This window comes from Scyliorhinus torazame, chromosome 18, assembly GCF_047496885.1.
Source record: "Scyliorhinus torazame isolate Kashiwa2021f chromosome 18, sScyTor2.1, whole genome shotgun sequence".
NCBI lineage: Eukaryota > Metazoa > Chordata > Chondrichthyes > Carcharhiniformes > Scyliorhinidae > Scyliorhinus > Scyliorhinus torazame.
Window position 1 is genome coordinate 91,716,195 of NC_092724.1, and position 21,016 is coordinate 91,737,210.

At 51.5% G+C, this 21,016-nt stretch overlaps 1 protein-coding gene across 4 annotated transcripts in view; it reads right to left on the reverse strand.

The window, feature by feature from the left end:
* LOC140395367 (caskin-2-like) overlaps nt 1-21,016 on the reverse strand; it is a 463,341-nt gene that overhangs the window by 435,960 nt on the left and 6,365 nt on the right. Inside the window, exon 3 of one of the 4 annotated variants that reach the window (XM_072483027.1) lies at nt 18,114-18,172. The exons of the other annotated variants lie outside the window; for them this stretch is intronic. The gene's annotated coding sequence lies outside the window, so the exon portion shown is untranslated. The remainder of the gene's footprint in view (nt 1-18,113; nt 18,173-21,016) is intronic. 4 annotated transcript variants of the gene reach the window in all.

Below are 21,016 nucleotides of genomic sequence, written 5' to 3' on the forward strand. Positions count from 1 at the left end.
GACTCCAGAGGCTGAATGGCCGACCACTTTCGCTGTATTGTGCTCCCTGACATATCCCCAGAGCGCATAACATAATCCTCAGGAGTTCACTTCAGCTAAAAAGAAAATACTTTAATTCCTGCACAGCCTTAAGACATTCGTTTACGACCAATGAAATGCAGTCACCATTGTATTGGAAGAAACCCAGCAGCTAAATTACACACAGCAAGATCCCACAATAGCAATGTCACGACAACCAAAAAAAACCACGATGATTGAAGGGTGAATGTTAGCCAGGACATTGGAAAGAACTTTCCTGCTCTTCTAACAAAATAATACGGTGCAGGGTCTTTTACAATCACCTGAGAGGGGGTAGATAGGGTCTCGATTGAATGTCGCATACGAGAGAGAGAGAGACATATGAGAGAGAGAGAGAGACGCGTGAGGGCTTGACGGCACGATCGTCTGACTCCAAATATGCCAAGCTCGCTTACCAGTCCCCACATCTCGGGTTCAAATCCATGATCTGGGCACACTAGTGTGGGGGGTTTAGGAATGACAAATGGCCACATCAGAGAGATTTTAGCTGACCATCGTTACCTGTAAAACTGTAGCCCAAAGAGATTGTCACCCTATGGGAGAACTGGGATGAGGTGATTATGGATTTTATTTTGTTTTCCCAAACATATCATACTTTCTTGTGCTTTTCGCAATTTTAAGACCTTGGGCGAAATTCTCCAGTATCGGCGCGATGTCCGCCGACCGGCGCCAAAAACGGTGCTAATCAATCCGGCATCGTGCCACCCCAAAGATGCGGAATCCTCCGCATCTTGGGGGGCCGAGCCCTAACCTTGAGGGGCTAGGCCCGCGCCGGACTGATTTCCGCCCCGCCAGCTGGCGGAAAAGGCCTTTGGTGCCCCGCCAGCTGGCGCGGAAATGACATCTCCGGGCGGCACATGCGCGGGAGCGTTAGCGGCCGCTCACAGCATCCCCGCGCATGCGCTGTGGAGGGAGTCTCTTCCGCCTCCGCCATGGTGGAGACCGTGGCGAAGGCGGAAGGAAATGAGTGCCCCCACGGCACAGGCCCGCCCGCGGATCGGTGGGCCCCGATCGCGGGCCAGGCCACCACGGGGGCATCCCCCGGGGCCAGATCGCCACGCGCCCCCACCCCAGGACCCCGGAGCCCGCCCGCGCCGCCTTGTCCCGCCGGTAAGAGAGGTAGTTTAATCCACGCCGGCGGGACAGGCATTCTAGCAGCGGGACTTCGGCCCATCCGGGCCGGAGAATCGCGGGGGGGGGGGGAGGCCGCCAACCGGCGCGCGCGATTCCCGCCCCCCGCCGAATCTCCGGTGCCGGAGAATTCGGCAAACGGCGGGGGCGGGATTCACGCCAACCCCCGGCGATTCTCCGACCCGGCGGGGGGTTGGAGAATCTCGCCCCCTCATCTCCAAAAACGGGCCTGCACTGTTTTCCAGTCAAACCAATCCTCTACATTTTCCGATACATGGGATAATCAATGCTGCCACCAGGATTGTATAAGAACTCATGAGATAGGAGCAGGAGAGTGCCATTCAGCCCCTCAAGCTGGCTTCACCATGCAATAAGAACATGCTTTATTTTGTGTAAATTTACACCTAACCCAAAACACTAATGTTTTGATAACACGCTTGTTTAATTCACCCAAGTTACTCCCATTATCTGTAACAGATCTGTCTCCACCCGTACTTCACCCTCATGCATAGAGCTCAAAATACTTTCTATGAATGCAACCCAAGCTCAGGAGTACAAAAAATCCATAATCTTTTTTCACATTTCAAATGGATGTATTGTGAAACTTTGGGGTCGAGGTGTGGAATCGGTTAGTTCAGATGACCGAACGACTGGTTTGTGATGCAGAGCAAGACCAACAGCACGGGTTCAATTCCTGTACCCGAGTTTATTCATGAAGGCCCTGCCTTTTCAACCTTGCCCTCACCAGAAGTTGCGGTGAGCCTCAGGTTAAATTACCACCAGTCAGCTCTCCCCCTTAAAGCCTACTCCCCTCTGGGAATGTGGTGACATTTATTGTGAGAATTTAACACAGGTTTTATTCTTCGCTGTAATCCCAAGGATAGGGTCGAGCAATTCCATCCAGTGAGTTACTGAACAAGAAAATCCAAGAATGGGTGGCTGGTCTCAGGGTTAGGGATTCTGGAATTAACCTCATCGCCCCATGCTTGCGAAGGTGTGGGGAAAGCAGTTCTACTTTCCAACCTCGTCACTCTCCAGTGGCCCCCTGACAGTGCACTGCGCGCAGGGCATATTGGGCAAGGATCGCAAATGGTTTGGCGTAGGTCAATTTGATCAGATGACAACTGGTGCCCATAGAGCTCGGAAAAGTCAATGCGTGGAGGAGTGGATGGGAGGGAATCAGCAGGGAAGAACATTCTACTTATAACAGTAGTTGTGGACACCAAAACAATGCATTGGAGGCAATTCGGAGAAGACTCTTTAGGGTGATTCTTGGAATGAATGGGTTGTCCTATGAGTGGATGTCTGCACTCATAGAATCCCTACAGTGCAGAAAGAGGTCATTCGGCCCAACAGGTCTGCACCAGCCCTTGGAAAGATCACTCTACTTAAGCCCAATTTAGCATGGCCAATCCACCTAACCTGCACATCTTTGGACTATGGGAGCAAACCGGAGAACCCAGAGGAAACCCATGCAGGCACGGGGGAAAAGTGAAAACACCACACAGACAGTCACCCAAGGCCGGAATTGAACCCCTGTCCCTGGAGCTGTGAAGTAGCAGTGCTAACCACTGTGACATGGTGAGAGGTGATCTTATTGAAACATATAACATTCAAAGGGAGCTGTGAGGATGTCCCCCCTCATTGAGAAATCTAGACATGGGGGCACAGTTTCAAAATAAGGGGTCTCCCATTTTAGACAAAGCTGAAGAGGAATTTCTTCTCTCAGGAGTTCATTCGTTTGCGGAATTCTCTTCCCCAGCGAGCACTGGAGACTGGGTCATTGAATGTATTCAAGGTTGAGTTAGATAATTTTTTGATTGACAGTGGCGTCAAGGGTTATCCTATTTTGGGAGGGGGAGGAACAGACAGGAAAGTGCAACTGAAGCCCCAATCAGATCAACCATGATCCTACTGAATGGCAGAGCAGGGTCGAAGGGCTGAATGGCCTACACCAGCTCCTATTAACTTCTTACCTAAAACACTTGAAACCACAGCACAATGAGTGACTCTTTCCATCACATCCCTATGCTTCTAATGATTTCCCTTTAGGAAGGGGTCAAGCAAGTCCAGCTCAATTGAAAGGAAGGGCTAGCCACGCGATAGGGACCTCTGAAACCCTGGGACACAACACAACCTTTTCCAAAGGAACACCCAATGAGATCATGGGATGGATGAGCAAATCTTAAAATCTCTCCAGTTTCTGTTCTCATGCTTCTTATAAAAGATTGTCATGCCAACACTGCTGATAATTGAGATCAGATTTGACATTTGTGGAAAGAGTTCTATTCCCCAGCACAGACACACCTCACTTCGGAAAGGGAGAAGAAATACATTCCTTATGTTTTTTTTAAAATTTAGAGCAATTTTAGTTTGGGTTGTCCTCACCTACCCTGTACATTTTTGGGTTGTGGGGGTGAATCCCACGCAAACACAGCGAGAATGTGCAAACTCCACACAGACAGTGACCCAGAGCCGGGATTGAACCTGGGACCTCGGCGCCGTGAGATAGCAGTGCTAACCACTGCGCTGTCGTTCTGCCAAATACATTCCTTATTAAATCTGAAACATGAGCGAACAGTTATTTTTCTTTGGATTGAGCCACTCCTACCTCAGAGAAGATAAGCCCACACTGAAGTCCCGTAGAATCAGACAGCAGAGGTAACCACTCAGCCCACCGTGCCTGTGGCAGATCTATCCAATTACTCGCAATCCCATCTTTCCTCACGGATCGTAACAACTCACTGGTGAGTCGGTTAGAGATGCTCAGGGATTCATCAGGATGTCGTCCACTTCACTTGAACTTTGCCAGAGTGCAAGTCCTGAAGACTCAGCAAGATCTCTCCAAAGGACACTCTGGCGGGAGAGCTGCTTAAATCATTCGGCCGTGAAGCACTGGAACTACATCCTGCGGCCAAAATACTCACACAACATTTACGCTGTGAAGACATGGACGTATCAATAATCCTTCACGCTGGCTGACAACAGTTGCATGTTGCTGTCAGGGTAGAACGCCATGGTATGATTTTGTTTTCCCCAGACAATCTTCAGTGGAGCTCGAGGCAGATGAGTTAACAGCTTGTGGTTGAATCGGCTATTTAATGAGGAGTCCTGCAATACTGCATTATTTGAGTGTGTGTGACTCCCTGTCCCTAGCTCGTTGCATTGGGCTGGTAAACCAGAACCCTCAGGCTACTGCTGGTGGAATTTGAATTCATTTAGTAAATCTGGAATTGAAAACTAGTTTCAGTAATGGTGACAATGACAATGATCATCGACTGGTATCTAAAAAACCCATCTGGTGCCGGTTGCAGCTATGCGGAGCTAAGTCGCACGTTCGGCAGCTCCCGCTAAAAACGGACTTTTGGGCTCTTTTTAGGGCTCATAACGGCGCTTGCTCGACGTTTCCCGGTGTGGGAAGGGGACAGCAACATTCCCCCGATAGTGTATGGATTGGACCAGGAGTGGGGCGATTAAAAACATGGCATTGAAGCAAAGAAAGGTGCGAGGGAGGAGGAGCAAGATGGCGGCGGGCGGAGACCAGGCAGCGTGGAGGCAGTGCGCACAAGAGCAGCAGGAGCTTCTCCAGCGCTGTTTTAAGGAACTGAAAGCAGAGCTGCTGGAGCCGATGAAGGCTTCAATCGATAAGCTGCTGGAAACCCAGACGGCCCAAGGGGCGGCTATCCGGGAGGTCTGGCAGAAGGTCTCAGAGAACGAAGACGAGATCCTGGGCCTGGCGGTGAAGGTGGAGGCGCACGAGGCGCTCCACAAGAAATGGCAGGCGAGGTTCGAGGAGATGGAGAACCGGTTGAGGCAGAAAAACCTGTGGATCCTGGGTCTCCCGGAGGGGCTGGAGGGATCGGACGTGGTCACCATGCTGAATTCGCTGATGGGAGCGGGGGCCTTTCAGGGGCCCTTGGAGCTGGAGGGGGTCTACCGAGTGCTGGCGAGGAGGCCCAAGTCCAGCGAGCCGCCGCGAGCGGTGCTGGTGCGGTTCCACCGGTTTGCTGATCGAGAGTGTGTGTTAAGGTGAGCCAAGAAGGAGCGGAGCAGCAGGTGGGAGAACGCGCAGGTCCGGATCTACCAGGATTGGGGCGCGGAGGTGGCGAAGAAGAGGGCCGGTTACAACCAGGCTGCACAGGAAGGGGGTGAAGTTCGGTATGCTGCAGCCGGCGGTCTGTGGGTCACCTATAAGGATCAACACCATTATTTTGAGTCCCCGGAGGCAGCATGGGCCTTTCTTCAGGCCGAAAAACTGGACTCGGACTAAGGGTCGGGGACGAGGGGTCGCGGTGGAGGGATGGTTGGGGATTGTTGGGTTGTGTTTCGAGGGGGGGTTCTTTGTTTTTTGAGGGTTGATTGGGCATTGATTTGATTAGGTCCGCCGGGTGGGCTTGTGGGGGGGTAGGCAAACAGCTTGGGGGGTTGATGGTCGGTAGGGGAGATGGGGCCCTGCGTGGGGGGGGCGTGAGAGGCCTGAGTTGGGGGTAGTGGGACCGGGCCTGGAAAGGGAGCTGCGCCAGGGGAGGCGGTGCTGTGCGAGTGGAAAGCGCGGGCTTTTTCCCGCGTTCAGGGCTGAAGGGGTGGGACCGGAGCTGGGAAGCACGGGCTTTTTCTCCCACGCTGGGAGTGGAATGGATAAGGTCCTGCTGGTGGACAAGGTGGGGGGAGGGGAAGTTCCACACTAGGGGGGGGGGGGGGGGGGGGGATTGCTGCTGGAATGGCCAAGGGGGAGCTGGAGTTGGTAGAGGTGGTTGGGGCGGGGGCCTGCCGCTGTGGGGATTGGTTCGTGCGGGGGGCGCGGGCACGTGTCTGGCCTAGGAAGGGCTATGGCTAGTCGGCGGGGGAGGGGGGGTGAGTAGCCCCCTGATCCGGCTGATAACCTTGAATGTAAGGGGACTGAATGGGCCGGTCAAGCGGGCCCGGGTGTTCGCGCACCTGAAGGGGCTGAAGGCGGATGTGGCCATGCTTCAGGAGATGCACCTGAGGGTGGCGGATCAGATAAGGTTGAGAAAGGGGTGGGTATGGCAGGTGTTTCATTCGGGTTTGGATGCAAAAAATCGGTGGGTGTCGATCTTGGTGGGGAAGTGAGTGTTGTGCGAGGCGTTGAGCATTGTGGCAGACAATGGCGGTAGGTATGTGATGGCAAGTGGCAAGCTGCAGGGGGAGCGGGTGGTGTTGGTCAATGTATACGCCCCGAATTGGGACGATGCGGGGTTCATGCGGCGTATGCTGGGCCGGACTTCGGACCTGGAGATAGGGGGCCTGATAATGGGGGGAGATTTCAACATGGTGCTGGACCCGGCATTGGATCGCTCTAGGTCTAGGACGAGCAGTAGGCCGGCGGCATCCAATGCGCTGAGGGGGTTCATGGACCAGATGGGAGGGGTGGACCCATGGAGGTTTGCGAGACCGGGGGCCAGGGAATTTTCATTCTTCTCCCATGTCCACAAGGCCTACTCCCGGATTGACTTTTTTGTCATGAGCAGGGCGCTGATTCCGAGGGTGGAAGATACGGAGTACTCGGCGATAGCCATTTCTGATCATGCTCCGCACTGGGTGGACCTTGAGTTGGGGGAGGAGAGAGACCAGCGCCCGCTGTGGCACCTAGAGGTAGGGTTGCTGGCGGACGAGGAGGTGAGCGGGCGGGTCCGGGAGTGTCTAGAGAGGTACCTGGAGGCTAATGACAATGGGGAGGTGCAAGTAGGGGTGGTCTGGGAGGCGCTGAAGGCGGTGGTCAGAGGAGAGCTGATCTCCATTAGGGCACACAAGGAGAGGGGGGAGAAGAGAGAGAGGGAAAGGTTGGTGAGGGAGATGGTGAGGTTGGATAGGAGGGATGCGGAGGCCCCGGAGGAGGGATTGTTGAGGGAGCGACATAGCCTCCAGGCTGAGTTTGATTTGTTGACCACCAGGAAGGCGGAGGCGCAGTGGAGGAAGGCGCAGGGGTCGGTATATGAATACGGAGAAAAGTCGAGCCGGATCCTGGCGCACCAGCTTCGGAAGCGAGAGGCAGCTAGGGAGATCGGGGGAGTTAGGGATGGAGGGGGGAGCACGGTGCGAAGTGCGGTGGGTATCAATGAGGTCTTCAGGGACTTCTACGAGGAACTGTACCGGTCTGAGCCCCCACTGGAAGAGGGAGGGATGGGTCGCTTCCTGGACCGGCTGAGGTTTCCGAGGGGGAGGAGGGGCAGGTTGCGGGGTTGGGGGTGCCGGTTGGGTTGGAGGAGTTGGTGAAAGGGATAGGGAACATGCAGGCGGCGAAGGCACCTGGGCCGGATGGGTTCCCGGTTGAATTTTACAAGAAGTATGCGGACCTGCTGGGCCCGCTGTTGGTAAGGACCTTCAACGAGGCAAGGGAAGGGTTTGACCCCGACGATGTCTAGAGTGCTGATTTCCCTGATCCTGAAGCGGGACAAGGACCCCCTACAGTGTGGGTCATAGAGGCCGATCTCACTCTTGAATGTAGATGAAAAGTTGCTGGCAAAGATTTTGGCCATGAGGATAGAGGACTGTGTGCCGCAGGTCATACACGAGGATCAGACGGGGTTCGTGAAAGGGAGGCAGTTGAATACTAATGTACGGAGGCTCTTGAATGTTATAATGATGCCGGCGATGGAAGTGGAGGCAGAGATAGTGGCGGCGATGGATGCGGAGAAGGCCTTTGATAGGGTGGAGTGGGGGTACCTGTGAGAGGTGTTGGAAAGGTTTGGGTTTGGGGAGGGGTTCATCAGGTGGGTGAGGCTGCTGTATGAGGCCCCGGTGGCGAGTGTGCCACGAAAAGGAGGTCAGAGTATTTCCGGCTACACCGGGGGACGAGACAGGGGTCCCCCCTGTCCCCCCGCTGCTCTTTGCGCAGGCGACTGAACCCCTGGCCATGGCGTTGAGGGAGTCGAGGAACTGGAGGGGGCTGGTGCGTGGTGGGGAGGAGCATCGGGTGTCGCTCTATGCGGATGATTTGTTGCTGTATGTGGCGGACCCGGTGGGGGGAATGCCGGAGGTGATGAGGATCCTTAGGGAGGTTGGAGATTTCTCCGGGTACAAGCTAAATATGGGGAAGAGCGAGTTGTTCGTAGTGCACCCAGGGGACCAGGAGAGGGGGATTGGTGAGCTCCCGCTAAAAAGGGTGAAGAGGAGTTTCAGGTACCTGGGGGTCCAGGTGGCTAGGAGCTGGGGGGCCCTACATAAGCTTAACTTCACGAGGCTGGTGGAGCAGATGGAGGAGGGGTTTAAGAGGTGGGACGTGCTGTCATTCTCGCTGGCGGGTAGGGTACAGTCAGTTAAAATGACGGTGCTCCCGAGGTTTTTGTTCCTGTTCCAATGCCTCCCCATCCTGATCCCTAGGGCCTTCTTCAGGCGGGTTAACAGGAGCATTATGGGGTGTGTGTGGGCGCAGAAGACCCCAAGGGTGAGAAGGGTGTTCCTGGAGCGGTACAGGGATGGGGGGGGATTGGCGCTGTCTAACCTCTGAGGGTATTATTGGGCCGCCAACGTGGCGATGGTGCGTAAGTGGGTGATCGAGGGGGATGAGGTGGCATGGAAGAGGCTGGACTGGCGTCCTGTGTGGGCACGAGTCTGGAGGCGCTGGTGACGGCGCCGCTGCCGCTTCCTCCAACGAGGTATACCACAAGCCCGGTGGTGGCGGCTACCCTCAAAATTTGGGGGCAATGGAGATGTCACAGGGGGGAGCTGGGGGCCTCGGTGTGGTCCCCGATTCGGGAGAACCACCGGTTTGTCCCGGGGAGGATGGACGAAGGGTTTCTGAGCTGGCACAGGGTAGGTCTTAGAAGGATGGGGGACCTGTTTGTGGACGGGAAGTTTGCGAGCCTGGGTGAGCTGGAGGAGAAGTTTGGGCTCCCCCGGGGAACGCCTTCAGATATATGCAGTGTCATAATATACACCAGTATATTATGGTGCAGACACACACACACACTGATGGACATGCAGTGGGACCAATCAGCATACACAACACCACAGCCAATCAACAGTGAGAGCCAATGCACTATAAAGACAGGGGACAGGAGAGTTCCCGCTCATTCTAGTAGCAACCAGCTCGGAGCACAAAGCTCACAGTCTGCAACACAGACATTCACCATGTGCTGAGTGCATCACCTGGTTAGGACTAGGCAAGGGTCAACAGTTAAAGCTGGTATTGCATTTACCCACAGTTCAAGTATGTTAATATAGTTAACCTTATAATAAAATAGAGTTGCACCACGTCCAGTGTTGATGACCTGTTTGTGATCCAGAACACCCAACACATCATGGTACAAGGAGTGGTTGCATACTTGCACTTCTGAGACCCACCTGCAACTAATCAGCATTCCGGCATCCTGAAATATGGAGAACATCAACCCACCGCCGGCAATCTCGGGGTCAATTGGAAGGTTTTTAAACAGCGCTTCCAGCTCTTCCTCGAAGCCACGGACAGGGAGAACGCCTCGGAGACCAGGAAGATTGCTTTGCTCCTCTCCAAGGCCGGGCAACACGCCATCCACATCTTCAACTCCCTCACATTTGCAGACGACGAGGACAAGACAAAGTACAAGATGGTTCTCCTCAAATTTGATACCAACTTCAGCATAGAGGTCAATGAAAGCTTCGAAAGATACCTGTTCCAGCAGCGCTTGCAGGGTAAGGAAGAGTCTTTCCAATCCTTTTCAACACACCTCCGCATCCTTGCACAGTCCTGCGGCTACGAGCCCACCTCCGCCTCCATGATACGTGACCAGATCGTATTTGGTGTTCTGTCGGACCCCCTGTGTCAGCAGCTCCTCAAAATTAAGCAACTCACCCTAGCGACTGCCATCGAGACCTATGTCCTGCATGAAAATGCCACCAGCCGGTACTCCCACATACAGGCGGCTGAAACGGTCCCCACGAGGCAGAACGGGTCCAAACAATTGAACACCTCCAAAGCTGCAGCCTGGATGAGGGCGGCCATTTCGCGGCCTCCCGCGCTTGTACGCGCCAAACGAGGGGATGGTGACGTGGAGGATCGTGATGCGCAGGCGCACCACGCAGGACCGCACCGCGCAGGACCGCACCGCGCATGCGCGGTGGCGCAACGAGCGTACTGACATGTGGCAACTGTGGCTCCGCCCATTTAAAGCGGCAATGTCCTGCAAAATCGCAACAATGCCTACGATGTGGCAGACTTGGCCACTATGCTGCCTGCTGTCGAGCAGCTCAGCCTGCCAATTCGCATCGCTTCAGCCAGCCTCGCAGGAACGTTCGGGCAATTCAACCCACGTTCACCGAGTCCGATTCCGACTTCCCGCAGATCAGTGACGCCGAGGACCCGAGGGAGCCTTTTCAAGTCGCTGTTATAACAAAGAACAGGCTGTCCCCGAGTCAAAACCACCAGCCGCTGTCGGTGCACAGCATTGATCCAGACGACGAGTGGTGTGCTACCCTGACGGTCAACCGATCCCAGATACGATTCCGCCTGGACACTGGTGCTTCCGCTAATCCCCTAGCGTGGTCAGACTTTCAGACCCTTGGGGTTAAACCAACCATTCTTCCATCGACCTGCCAACTAGTGGACTACAATGGCAACGTCATTCCTGCTACCGGTTCATGCCAACTCGAACTGACGCACAACTCGCGAAAAGCCATCCTTCACTTCGAGATCGTGGGCTCCTCGAAGGACTCTCTTGCTAGGCGCACAGGCGTGCAAACTCCTAAACCTCGTTCAACGAGTACACTCTCTCTCTCCAGAGGACACCTCTGCCTTCCAGGATGCGGACTTCAGGGCGCAACTCAATTCCATCATCGACCAGCACCGCGATGTTTTCGAAGGCATGGGCACGCTTCCATACACTTACAAAATCCTGCTCAAAATCCTGTGGTTCATGCACCTCGCAGAGTCCCAGCACCCCTCAAGGAACGCCTCAAGCAGCAGCTGCAGGACCTCCAGGACCAAGGAGTGCTCTCCAGAGTGACGGAACCAACCGACTGGGTCAGTTTCATGGCGTGCGTAAAGAAGTCTTCCGGCAAGCTCCGGATCTGCATTGACCCAAAGGATCTGAATCGCAACATAATGAGGGAGCATTACCCTATCCCCAAGTGCGAGGAGCTCACATGCGAGATGGCTCGGGCCAACATCTTCACCAAACTTGACACCTCAAAAGGATTCTGGCAAATTCAACTAGACAGGTCCAGCAGAAAGCTGTGTACCTTTAATACCCCGTTTGGCAGATACTGCTACAACAGGATGCCGTTTGGGATTATATCGGCATCAGAAGTATTCCACCGGATCATGGAGCAAATGATGGATGGCATTGAGGGTGTGCGCGTCTATGTTGATGACATCATCATTTGCAGGAGCATATCAGTTGCCTCCAGCGCGTTTTCAAACGAATACGGGACCAAGGCCATCGCCTCAACAGAGCCAAATGTTCCTTCGGCCAGACGGAACTCAAGTTCCTAGGGGACCACTTCTCCCGGTTGGGTGTGCGGCCGGATGCGGACAAGGTGGCATCCATCACGGCCATGCAGAAGCCAGCGGATAAGAAGGCGGTCCTCCGATTTTTGGGCATGGTCAACTTCCTGGGGAAGTTCATCCCCAATCTCGCCTCCCATACCACAGCTCTCCGGAACCTGGTCAGGAAGACGACAGACTTCCAATGGCTTCCCGCCCGAGAGCGTGAATGGGAGGAGCTTAAGACCAAGCTTACCATGGGCCCGGTATTGGCATTTTTTGATCCCACGAAAGAAACAAAAATTTCAACGGATGCCAGCCAATCCGGCATTGGGACGGTGCTCCTGCAACGTGATGAGGCCTCATCATGGGCCCCCGTTGCGTATGTGTCACGTGCCATGACCCCCTCGGAACAGCGCTACGTGCAGATCGAAAAGGAGTGCCTGGGCCTGTTGAGTGGGGTCGACAAATTTCATGATTACGTGTGCGGCCTCCCCCAATTCACTGTCGAGTCCGACCATCGCCCGCTGGTCAACATTATACAAAAAGACCTGAATGATATGACCCCTCGCCTCCAGCGCATTCTGCTTAAACTCCGGCGGTACGATTTCCAGCTCCTATACACCCCGGGCAAGGACCTGATCATAGCCGACGCTCTGTCGAGGGCAGTCAACACCCCGTGTGACCCAGAGGGGTTCGTCTGCCAGGTTGACGCCCATGTGGAGGAGCTAAAGGGTAAGTGGGAGGAGGAGTTGGGTGAGGAGATTGACGAGGGGATGTGGGCGGATGCCCTGGGGAGGGTGAACTCTTCCTCCGCTTGCGCGAGGCTCGGCCTCATACAATTGAATGTGCTGCATAAGGCTCACATGACCGGGGCAAGGATAAGCCGGTTCTTTGGGGGCGAGGGCAGGTGTGTTTGGTGCTCATGGAGCCCAGCAAACCACACCCACATGTTCTGGGCTTGCCCAGCGCTGGAGGACTTTTGGAAGGGTGTAGCGAGGACGGTGTCGAGGGTGGTAGGTTCCAGGGTCAAGCCGGGCTGGTGGCTCGCAATATTTGGGGTGGCAGAGGAGCCGGGAGTGCAGGAGGCGAAAGAGGCCGGTATTCTGGCCTTTGCATCGCTGGTAGCCCGGCGAAGGATTCTCCTTCAGTGGAAGGATGCAAAGCCCCCAAGCGTGGAATCCTGGATCAGCGATATGGCGGGGCTTATTAAATTGGAGAGGGTGAAATTCGCCTTAAGGGGGATCGGTACAAGGGTTCTTCAGGTGGTGGCAACCGTTCCTAGACTTCCTGGCAGAACGTTAGAAGATGGTCAGCAGCAGCAGCAACCCGGGGGGGGGTGCTCGGGGGGAGGTTGGTTTGTTTTTCTTGAGTGGGCGTGTATTTTTGCCTTTGTGTTGATGAAGGCTGTTAATTTATTATTTATGTATATGGGGGGGGGGTTGTTCTTTTCCTTCTGTATTTTGTTGTTGATATTTTGTGAAAATTTGAATAAAACTTTTTTTTTTAAACCCATCTGGTTCACTAATCCCCTTGAGAGTCTGCCATCTTCACCTGGTCTGGCCTACATGTGACTCCAGGACCACAGCAATGTGGTTGACTCTTACTGCCCTCTGAACTCAGCAAAGTTCCTTCGGGAGCACATTTCAAACCCACATCTATACCATCTAGAAGGACTAGAGCAGATAGATGGAAACACCATCACCTGCAAGTTCCCCTCTGGGCCATACAATCCTGACTTGGAACTATAGCGCTGTTCCTTCACTGTCGCTGGGTCAAAATACTGGATCTCCCTCTCTCATAGCACAGTGTGTGTACATGGCATGCAGCGTTCAAAATGGCAGTTCACCACCATCTTCGCAAGGAATATTAGATAAGCTCTTAACTCAGCTGACTCAAACTCCGCTGAAGATTATCTAAAAAAATAATTTCCTACAGTTCTGCCCTGACAACACATGCAACCGTTGTCAGGGTGATGGATTATAAAATATCCAGGCTTGGGCTGACAAATGACAAGTAACATTCACACCACACAAGTGCCAGGCAATGACCATCTCCAATAAGATAGAATCTAACCATCACTACTTGAAATGCGATACAAGAGCACGTCTGAGGCTAGGAATCCTGTGGTTGCTGCTCCTGACTCCCTAAAGTTTGTTCATCATCGACAAGGTACAAGTCAGGGGGATGAGTGCAGCTCCAACAACACTCAAGAAACTTGACACCACCCAGGACAAAGTAGCACGCTTAATTGGCACCCGCCCCACAAACATTCATTCCCTCCACCACTGACGCAGAGCAGCAGCCGTGTGTACCATCTACAAGGTGCAATGCAGGAACTCACCAAGGTAGCTTAGGTGGCACCTTCCAAACCCATGACCGCTACCATCTAGAAGGGCAAGGGCAGGAGACACACCACCTTCAAGCCACTCATTATCTTGATTTGGATGTATATTACCACGATATACTCAAGGGCAATGAGGGACCGGCAATAAATGCTGACCTGGCCACGTCTCTGAAAAAAATAAATTTGAAAAGACTTACAGAAGGGGGATTCAGAGAGAGAGGGGGGGGGGGGGGGGGGTGTCGATCACCCACTCTTCCTTCGCGAAGCGACACATGGCCTGGCAATTCACATCCTCCTCCCTAAATATTTTGCTGTCCTTTTGTGTTTCATTGCCAGAAGTTCCAACAGGAATAGTTCTAACTACAGTAATTAATACACTAGGGTCAGTTCAAGAACCAGGATATTCAGCAGCCAGCCAGACTACACAGACATGCTGAGGGGCTATTGTCTAGTGACAGCTCAAGTGCTTCCTGCTCGTACTTTTCCCACTAGAAAGGGCTGTGTTAGTCCCGGCTTTTGCAGGTGGAAACAAATCTCCCTTTAGCACAAGGAGCTCCCTGTCCCAGATGGCTCATTAGGTAAAGGCTGTGTGTAAAAGAACCTCCATGCAACTGAACATTTTGGGTTCAAAACCCAGTCTGTGCAGAGTTCACGGATCAACTAGTGTAGTGACAATTGGTCTCGGCACTCCAAGTGGGGGAAGGAAGGGAAGCAGCAATCAGACAGGGGATCAGTGTTTGTTAATGTTGTCCAATAACCTCTGCTGGAAATAGCGTGTGTGCATACCAGCACACGTACGAAATAAAAGTAAGAGGCCATTCAGCCCCTCGAGCCTACATTACTCTTCAACATCATGCCTTATCTTCTGCCTCAACTTCACCTGCCCAAACAGTCACTCTATCCCTTGATTCCTTTGGTATCCAAAATTCTAGCGATCTGAGCATTCACAGCATCCTGTAGGAGAGAATTTCAGGGTTTCACAACCTTTTGAGTGAAGAAATTTCTCCTCAGCTCAGTCCAAAATGGTCGTCCCCTTATTCGGAGACTTGACCTTGAGTACTTGACTCCGCAGCAAGGGAAACATCCTCCCAGCATCTACCTCATGAAGCCCCTCGTGAATTTTATATGTTTCAAACGAATCACTTCTCATTGTTCTGAACGCTAGGGAATCTGGGCCCCGTTTCGCTCCTCATATGACAGTCCCTCATCCCAGAAATCCATCCAGTGAACCTTTGTTGCACTCCCTTCAAGGTAATTATACCCTTCCTTAGATAAGGAGACCAAAATGGTACACAATACTCCAGGTGTGGTCTCACCAAGGCTGTATAAAATTATGTAAGACTTATTGGCTTTCATATTCCAAACTCTTTCTATTAAAGGCTTAAGATATCATTTGCTCTCCTAATTGCTTGCTGAACTGTGTACAAGGATGCCCAAATGCCTCGGAATACCTTCATTTCCAAGTGTCTATCCATTTAAAGAACGTGTTATGTTGTGTGTGTTTGTATATGAATATGCACGTGCATGTGTTTATGCCTGCATGCCTGTCAGTGCACAATGCAAAAGGACATGATGATGTTTAACTAAAGTGTCCTATTCACAGTCCAGGCTCACAGTCACTGTTGATGTATCAGCAAGATAGTAGTTGCCCATGGGGGCGGCACTGTAGCACAATGGTTAGCACTGCTGCCTCACAGTGGCAGGGACCCGGGTTTGATTCCACCTCGGGTGACTGTGTGGAGTCTGTACGTTCTCCCCGTGTCTGCGTGGGTTTCCTCCGGGTGCTCCGATTTCCTCCCACAGTCCAAAGATGTGCAGGTTAGGGGGATTGGCCATTCTAATATTGCCCAAATGTTAGGTGGGGTTACGGGGATTGAGCCTAGGTAGGGTGCTCTATTGGAGCAAGGGCTGGTGCAGACCTGACGGACTGAAGGGCCTCCTTCTGCACTGTAGGGATTTTACGATTCTATGGAACTTCACCCCAGTGAGAAGGAGCACGTTCGGCAGGAGAAGGCTGCCAGAAAGCACGCAGAATGAGCTGAGTAGGAAGCTCGAGAGGGAGGTGGAGGATAACTCATGGGTTAAGATACTCCCCAAATCTGGGCAGGGGCTCGGAACCACCAGATGTAATGAGGTCTGTCAGATCGGAAGTATCTGAAAGGCTTGTGGTTGCTGTGGTCTGCGCATTAACAGCTTGTGCTCTCAGCCCTAATTAGTCAGACACAGCGGGGTCGGAATGGAAACTCAAGAGACATTTTGCTCTTGGCCAGTTGGAAAGAATTTGATGCACAAAGTGCCCTGTTGTAACCATCCAAGCTCTGGGGCGCTCTGTGAAGCAAGTGCTGTTGCTAAATTTATCAAGACAAATTTCTTAATTCATGCTCCACACAGAATAATTTATTTCAAAGCTGCAAGAAAACAACACATTTATCTCTTCCAGTTAAAGTCACTCCAATTCCACTGAAAGCTGCAGGGAGTGCAAACCAGGGACAAATGATGCATGGACACATCCAAAGCTCACTCACTCCCATCAATAGCTTGCATTTAAATAGCATCTTTAACGCAGTGAAAGTTTCCAAGGTGCTTCACAGAACCACAATAAAACTAAACGTGACTCCAAGTCAAATTAAACAATGTCAGGATGGATAACCAAAAATCTTGAACCTAAAGGTTGAGGGAGAGGAAAAATTAAGGCGGAGGTAGACAGATTTTGAAGGGCACTGCTACCAATGCTGGGATGATGTAAATTGGAATTGGTCAAAGGCTGGAGTTGAAGGAGCACAGAGATCCCAGCGGTGTTGATGGCCTGGGAGCTAATGTGAGTCAGTGGCTATGGTGACGATCGGCGAACGGGATGTGCCGGGACTTAGGATACAGGTTCCAAAGTTTTGGAGGAGATCACATCGGGTGAAAGATGGAAGGGCAGTCAGATGAACGCTGGAACACTTGTTCTTAAGTTTTGCTTTCACTGAGCACGGACCTTTGATTTGCTAATTACACAGTCTGTTGTCTTACCTTTATGCCATTATTAGCACTTTCTTCAGTCTTTAATACTATCATTAATACTCCCTTTGCCTCGTTCCTGTAGCAGTTATCTTTGTCAAAGCTCTCCTAGTTCCCACCTAGCCCCGATTTTCCCACCCTCTTAAACAGTATAAAATCCATCACATTCCCTCCCTCTCTTGAACTCTGAAGAAGAGTCATACAGATTGGAAACATTAACCCCGTTTCTCTCTCCACAGGGGGCTGCCAGACCTGCTGAGTTTATCCAGCATTTTCTGTTCTATTACAGATATCCAGCATTCCCAGTATTTTGTTTTTTTGAACACTGGAACAGTCGTGTCTGGAGACAAAACAAATGTTGACTAGTTACCGGGCAGACAACAACCACCTCCTGTCAGTTTAGCCTACCAATGAGACAGGAGGGGGTTATAGATTTGGTGGACCTGTGGAGCTATTCAAAACCAACCCAGGATGGCTATGGTCAATTGATGTCCCCCTGACACCATCCCTGCTGAGATCAGTGAACACAGTGTACTGGCCATGCAATGCACATTATTAGGGGCTGGTTTAGCACGGGCTAAATCGCTGGCTTTGAAAGCAGACTAAGGCAGGCCAGCAGCACGATTCAATTCCCGTACCAGCCTCCCCGAACAGGCGCCGAAATGTGGCAACTAGGGGCTTTTCACAGTAACTTGGGGCTTTTCACAGTAACTTCATTTGAAGCCTACTTGTGACAATAAGCAATTTTCATTTTTTTTTCATTTCATGCACCCATGCAAAGCAGGAGGATCCAAAACACTTAGCTGCAAAAAATAAATGAATCAAAATTCGTTTGTTAAAAATCTGTGGACATGGAGGGTAGAAAGTGATCTATTACAACACAGATCTTCCCTTGTGGACTTCATTGCTCAATGACTTTCTCCTCCACCACACTCACAGATAGTGGCGCTTTGCATCACGCCCTTTATAGCAAGCACTCAAGCACCCTTGGTATTCGGGCCAAACTCAACCAGAGTGTTGTTGATGGCAAGATCATGTTCCACAGCCATAGGAGGGAAGGACACAGGGGCAGCAGCTGTGTGTTGGCTGTCAGCTTGAAGCTACAGTAAAGAGAAACAGCAAGCTGCAGGTTACCTGGTCAGGCTGAAGCCACCAAAGGTGTTCTTGTATCCAGAGAACAGTCAACAGTCTTTCTACAGAAGAAAAAAGGGCGAAAGGCATGAAAGGTGGGAGCAGCGGGCAGCATCGAAGCACCACGGTCTACCATCTGACCCGAAAGGATGTCACCTCCAACAGTGTAGCACTCCCTCATTAATGCTAAATGAGACCCGAACTCACATCATCTAAACTGACGCTCGAGTCATTGAGTACTGACTGACGGAGTTACCACAGCTGACACACTAAAAACCTAAAGCTTGGGTTTCAAGTAGTTTTCAATATCACTATGGAAACATTAGCAATCGTCACAAGTTACATACAGGTCCTCCACTCTCCAACTCAGGAAGTGCCTCCTGTTGGATGTTCACTTGGAGTTAGACACAGATGCTTGTGTGTTGAAAGCCGAAGGGGGGAAGAGAGATGGCGGGGAGGTAACAGGTGAAGTGAAGAAGACCAGACAGCCCAAACTCTAAAAGGTTTTTTCCCCCCCCACACTGGGATCTTGGCCCACAGGTCTGATGTACCTCAGCAAAATGCACAAATAAAACAAGAGGGGGAAATTTGAAAACAGAAAACGCTGAGAGCACTCGACCAGCCAGACAAAATCCAAAGCAAACAGACAAGGTGTCTCAGAAAGGGATCTCCACCCTGTCAGTGTGGTCTAAATTAGGATCCAGTATCCAACCCATGGTGTAATCTGGACATTGGGAGCTAGCTGACCTTCCTTTTCCTGTGAATGGAGTGACCTGGGAAGCAAAACTGCCCGATTTACAGACGTGTGCTGACCAATGTGACTGGGTGCCAGAAAGGTGGAATCAGTCCCGAAAACCTGGTGTTTTTGAAAGCATATCGAGCTGGCACTCACTTGACAACAGAAACGCTTATATTTTGTGCCTGAGTCATAGCAGAAGCTGTGACAGTTACCAAACCAGCAGCTGTGCTCAGTTGGTTGCACTGTCAGAAGGCATTGGATACAGGCCCCACTCGATATCACACAAAATCTAAACTACCACCCCCAGTGCTGACTGAGGGGATCGCAGTTTGACAGCTCACCTGAAAAATGACACCTCTGACAGTGCAGCACTTCCTAATTACTGCACTGGAATGGTCAGCCTAGATCATGGGCCCTGGAATAACCCACTTCAGAGGCGAGAATATTGACGGACTGAGTTACCACAGCTGACACACTTAACCTGGATTCCAGGAAGTCTTTAATAATATAATACCAGTATCTTGACATCTGGGATTGTCATAAATTATAGGCCCTTCACTCTCCAACTCAGGGAGTATCTCCAGTGGGATATCCACTCTGAGCTGTTAGTACAGCTGTTTGTGTGTTGAAAGCTGTCCAGATACACAGGGGTTGGAGTACAGTAATGTAAACTGTTCCACCACAGCTGGACTGAGTGTGATATGGCTTCTCTACATTCCCGCGGTGAGCACATTTATCAAGTACTTCATTGGTTGGGCAAGGTGCTATACAGCAGGGAAGTTTTTTTCATTTTGCTTTTGGGAAATTGGCTGAGAAGTTGCCTTTGGAGCCCTCAAGGGCTTTTGTAAAAACAAACCAGAGCAAACACAAAATTCTCACTGGTTGCAGTGTGAAATACCTGTCACTTTTCTATTAGTGACTTTACAGCTTGGATTTCAAGAGATCACCTTCTGTGAAACAGCTCCAGCCTGTTTGACTGATACTGGATTTAATACAATCAGCAGCTCCTTCAATATAGAAACAACTTGCCTTTATTACTGCCGAACACAACATTCTGAGGTGCTACACGGAGTCAAACTCAGGAGGAGACAAGGACAAACCCTGCCGAAAGCGGATGAGGTGACTAAAAGGTAAATCAAACAGGTGGGTTTTCAGTCATTTTGTTATATCCACTGCAGATCGATACAGTGCTGAAGTAAAAGTCTGCCTTTCTGCCCTCATGGACTGGCATCAGCTCAATTTTTAAATTCTAATCCTCATTTCCCTCTCTCTATTGGTGTAACCTCCTCCAGTCTGACAGCGCTTCGGAATTTCCGCAGATTCTGGTGTCTTGAGCCGCCCCAATTTTCATTGATCCGCTATTGCAGGGGATATCTTTAACTGTCAGGCCCAAAGTGATGGAATTTCTTTTTTTTATATAAATTCAGAGTACCCAATTATTTTTTTCCAATTAAGGGGCAATTTAGCGTGGCCAATCCACCTAACCTGCACATCTTTGGGTTGTGGGAGTGAAAAGCACGCAGACATGGGGAGAATGAGCAAACGCCCTCCCGGCCCCGATTAATTTTCCTTCAACCTGCCTCTTTGACTATACCTTTGGTCATCTGTCCTATTATCTTGCTTTTGTGGCTCAGTATGAAGTTTTGCCTGATAATGTCCCTGGGGAGAGTCACAATAACGCGGAACAGTGGTTAGCACTGCTGCCTCACAGCGCCAGGGATCCAGGCTCAATTCCGGCCTTGGGTGACTGTTTGTGTGCAACTTGCACCTTCTCCCCACGTCTGCGTGGGTTTCCTCCGGGTGCTCCGGTTTCCTCCCACACTCCAAAGATGTGCAGGTTAGGTGGATTGGCCATGCTAAATTGCCCTTAGTGTCCAAATATGTGCAGGTTAGGTGAAGTTACAGGGATCAGGCCTAGGTAGGGTGCTCTTTCAGAGAGTCGGTGCAGACTCAATGGGACGAATGGCCTCCTCTTGCACTATAATGATTCTCTACATTCTATGAACTCAAAGGCGCTTGGTAAATACAATGTGGTTATTCTGACTCTAGACTGTTTTGTCTCTTGCATCTTAAGCCACTCCCACCAGCAAGTACACCTTCAACACCAAGATATTGGAGCCTCCAGCTCTAGTTAAACTCTCAGTGATATTCCCAAGATAAGTGAAAC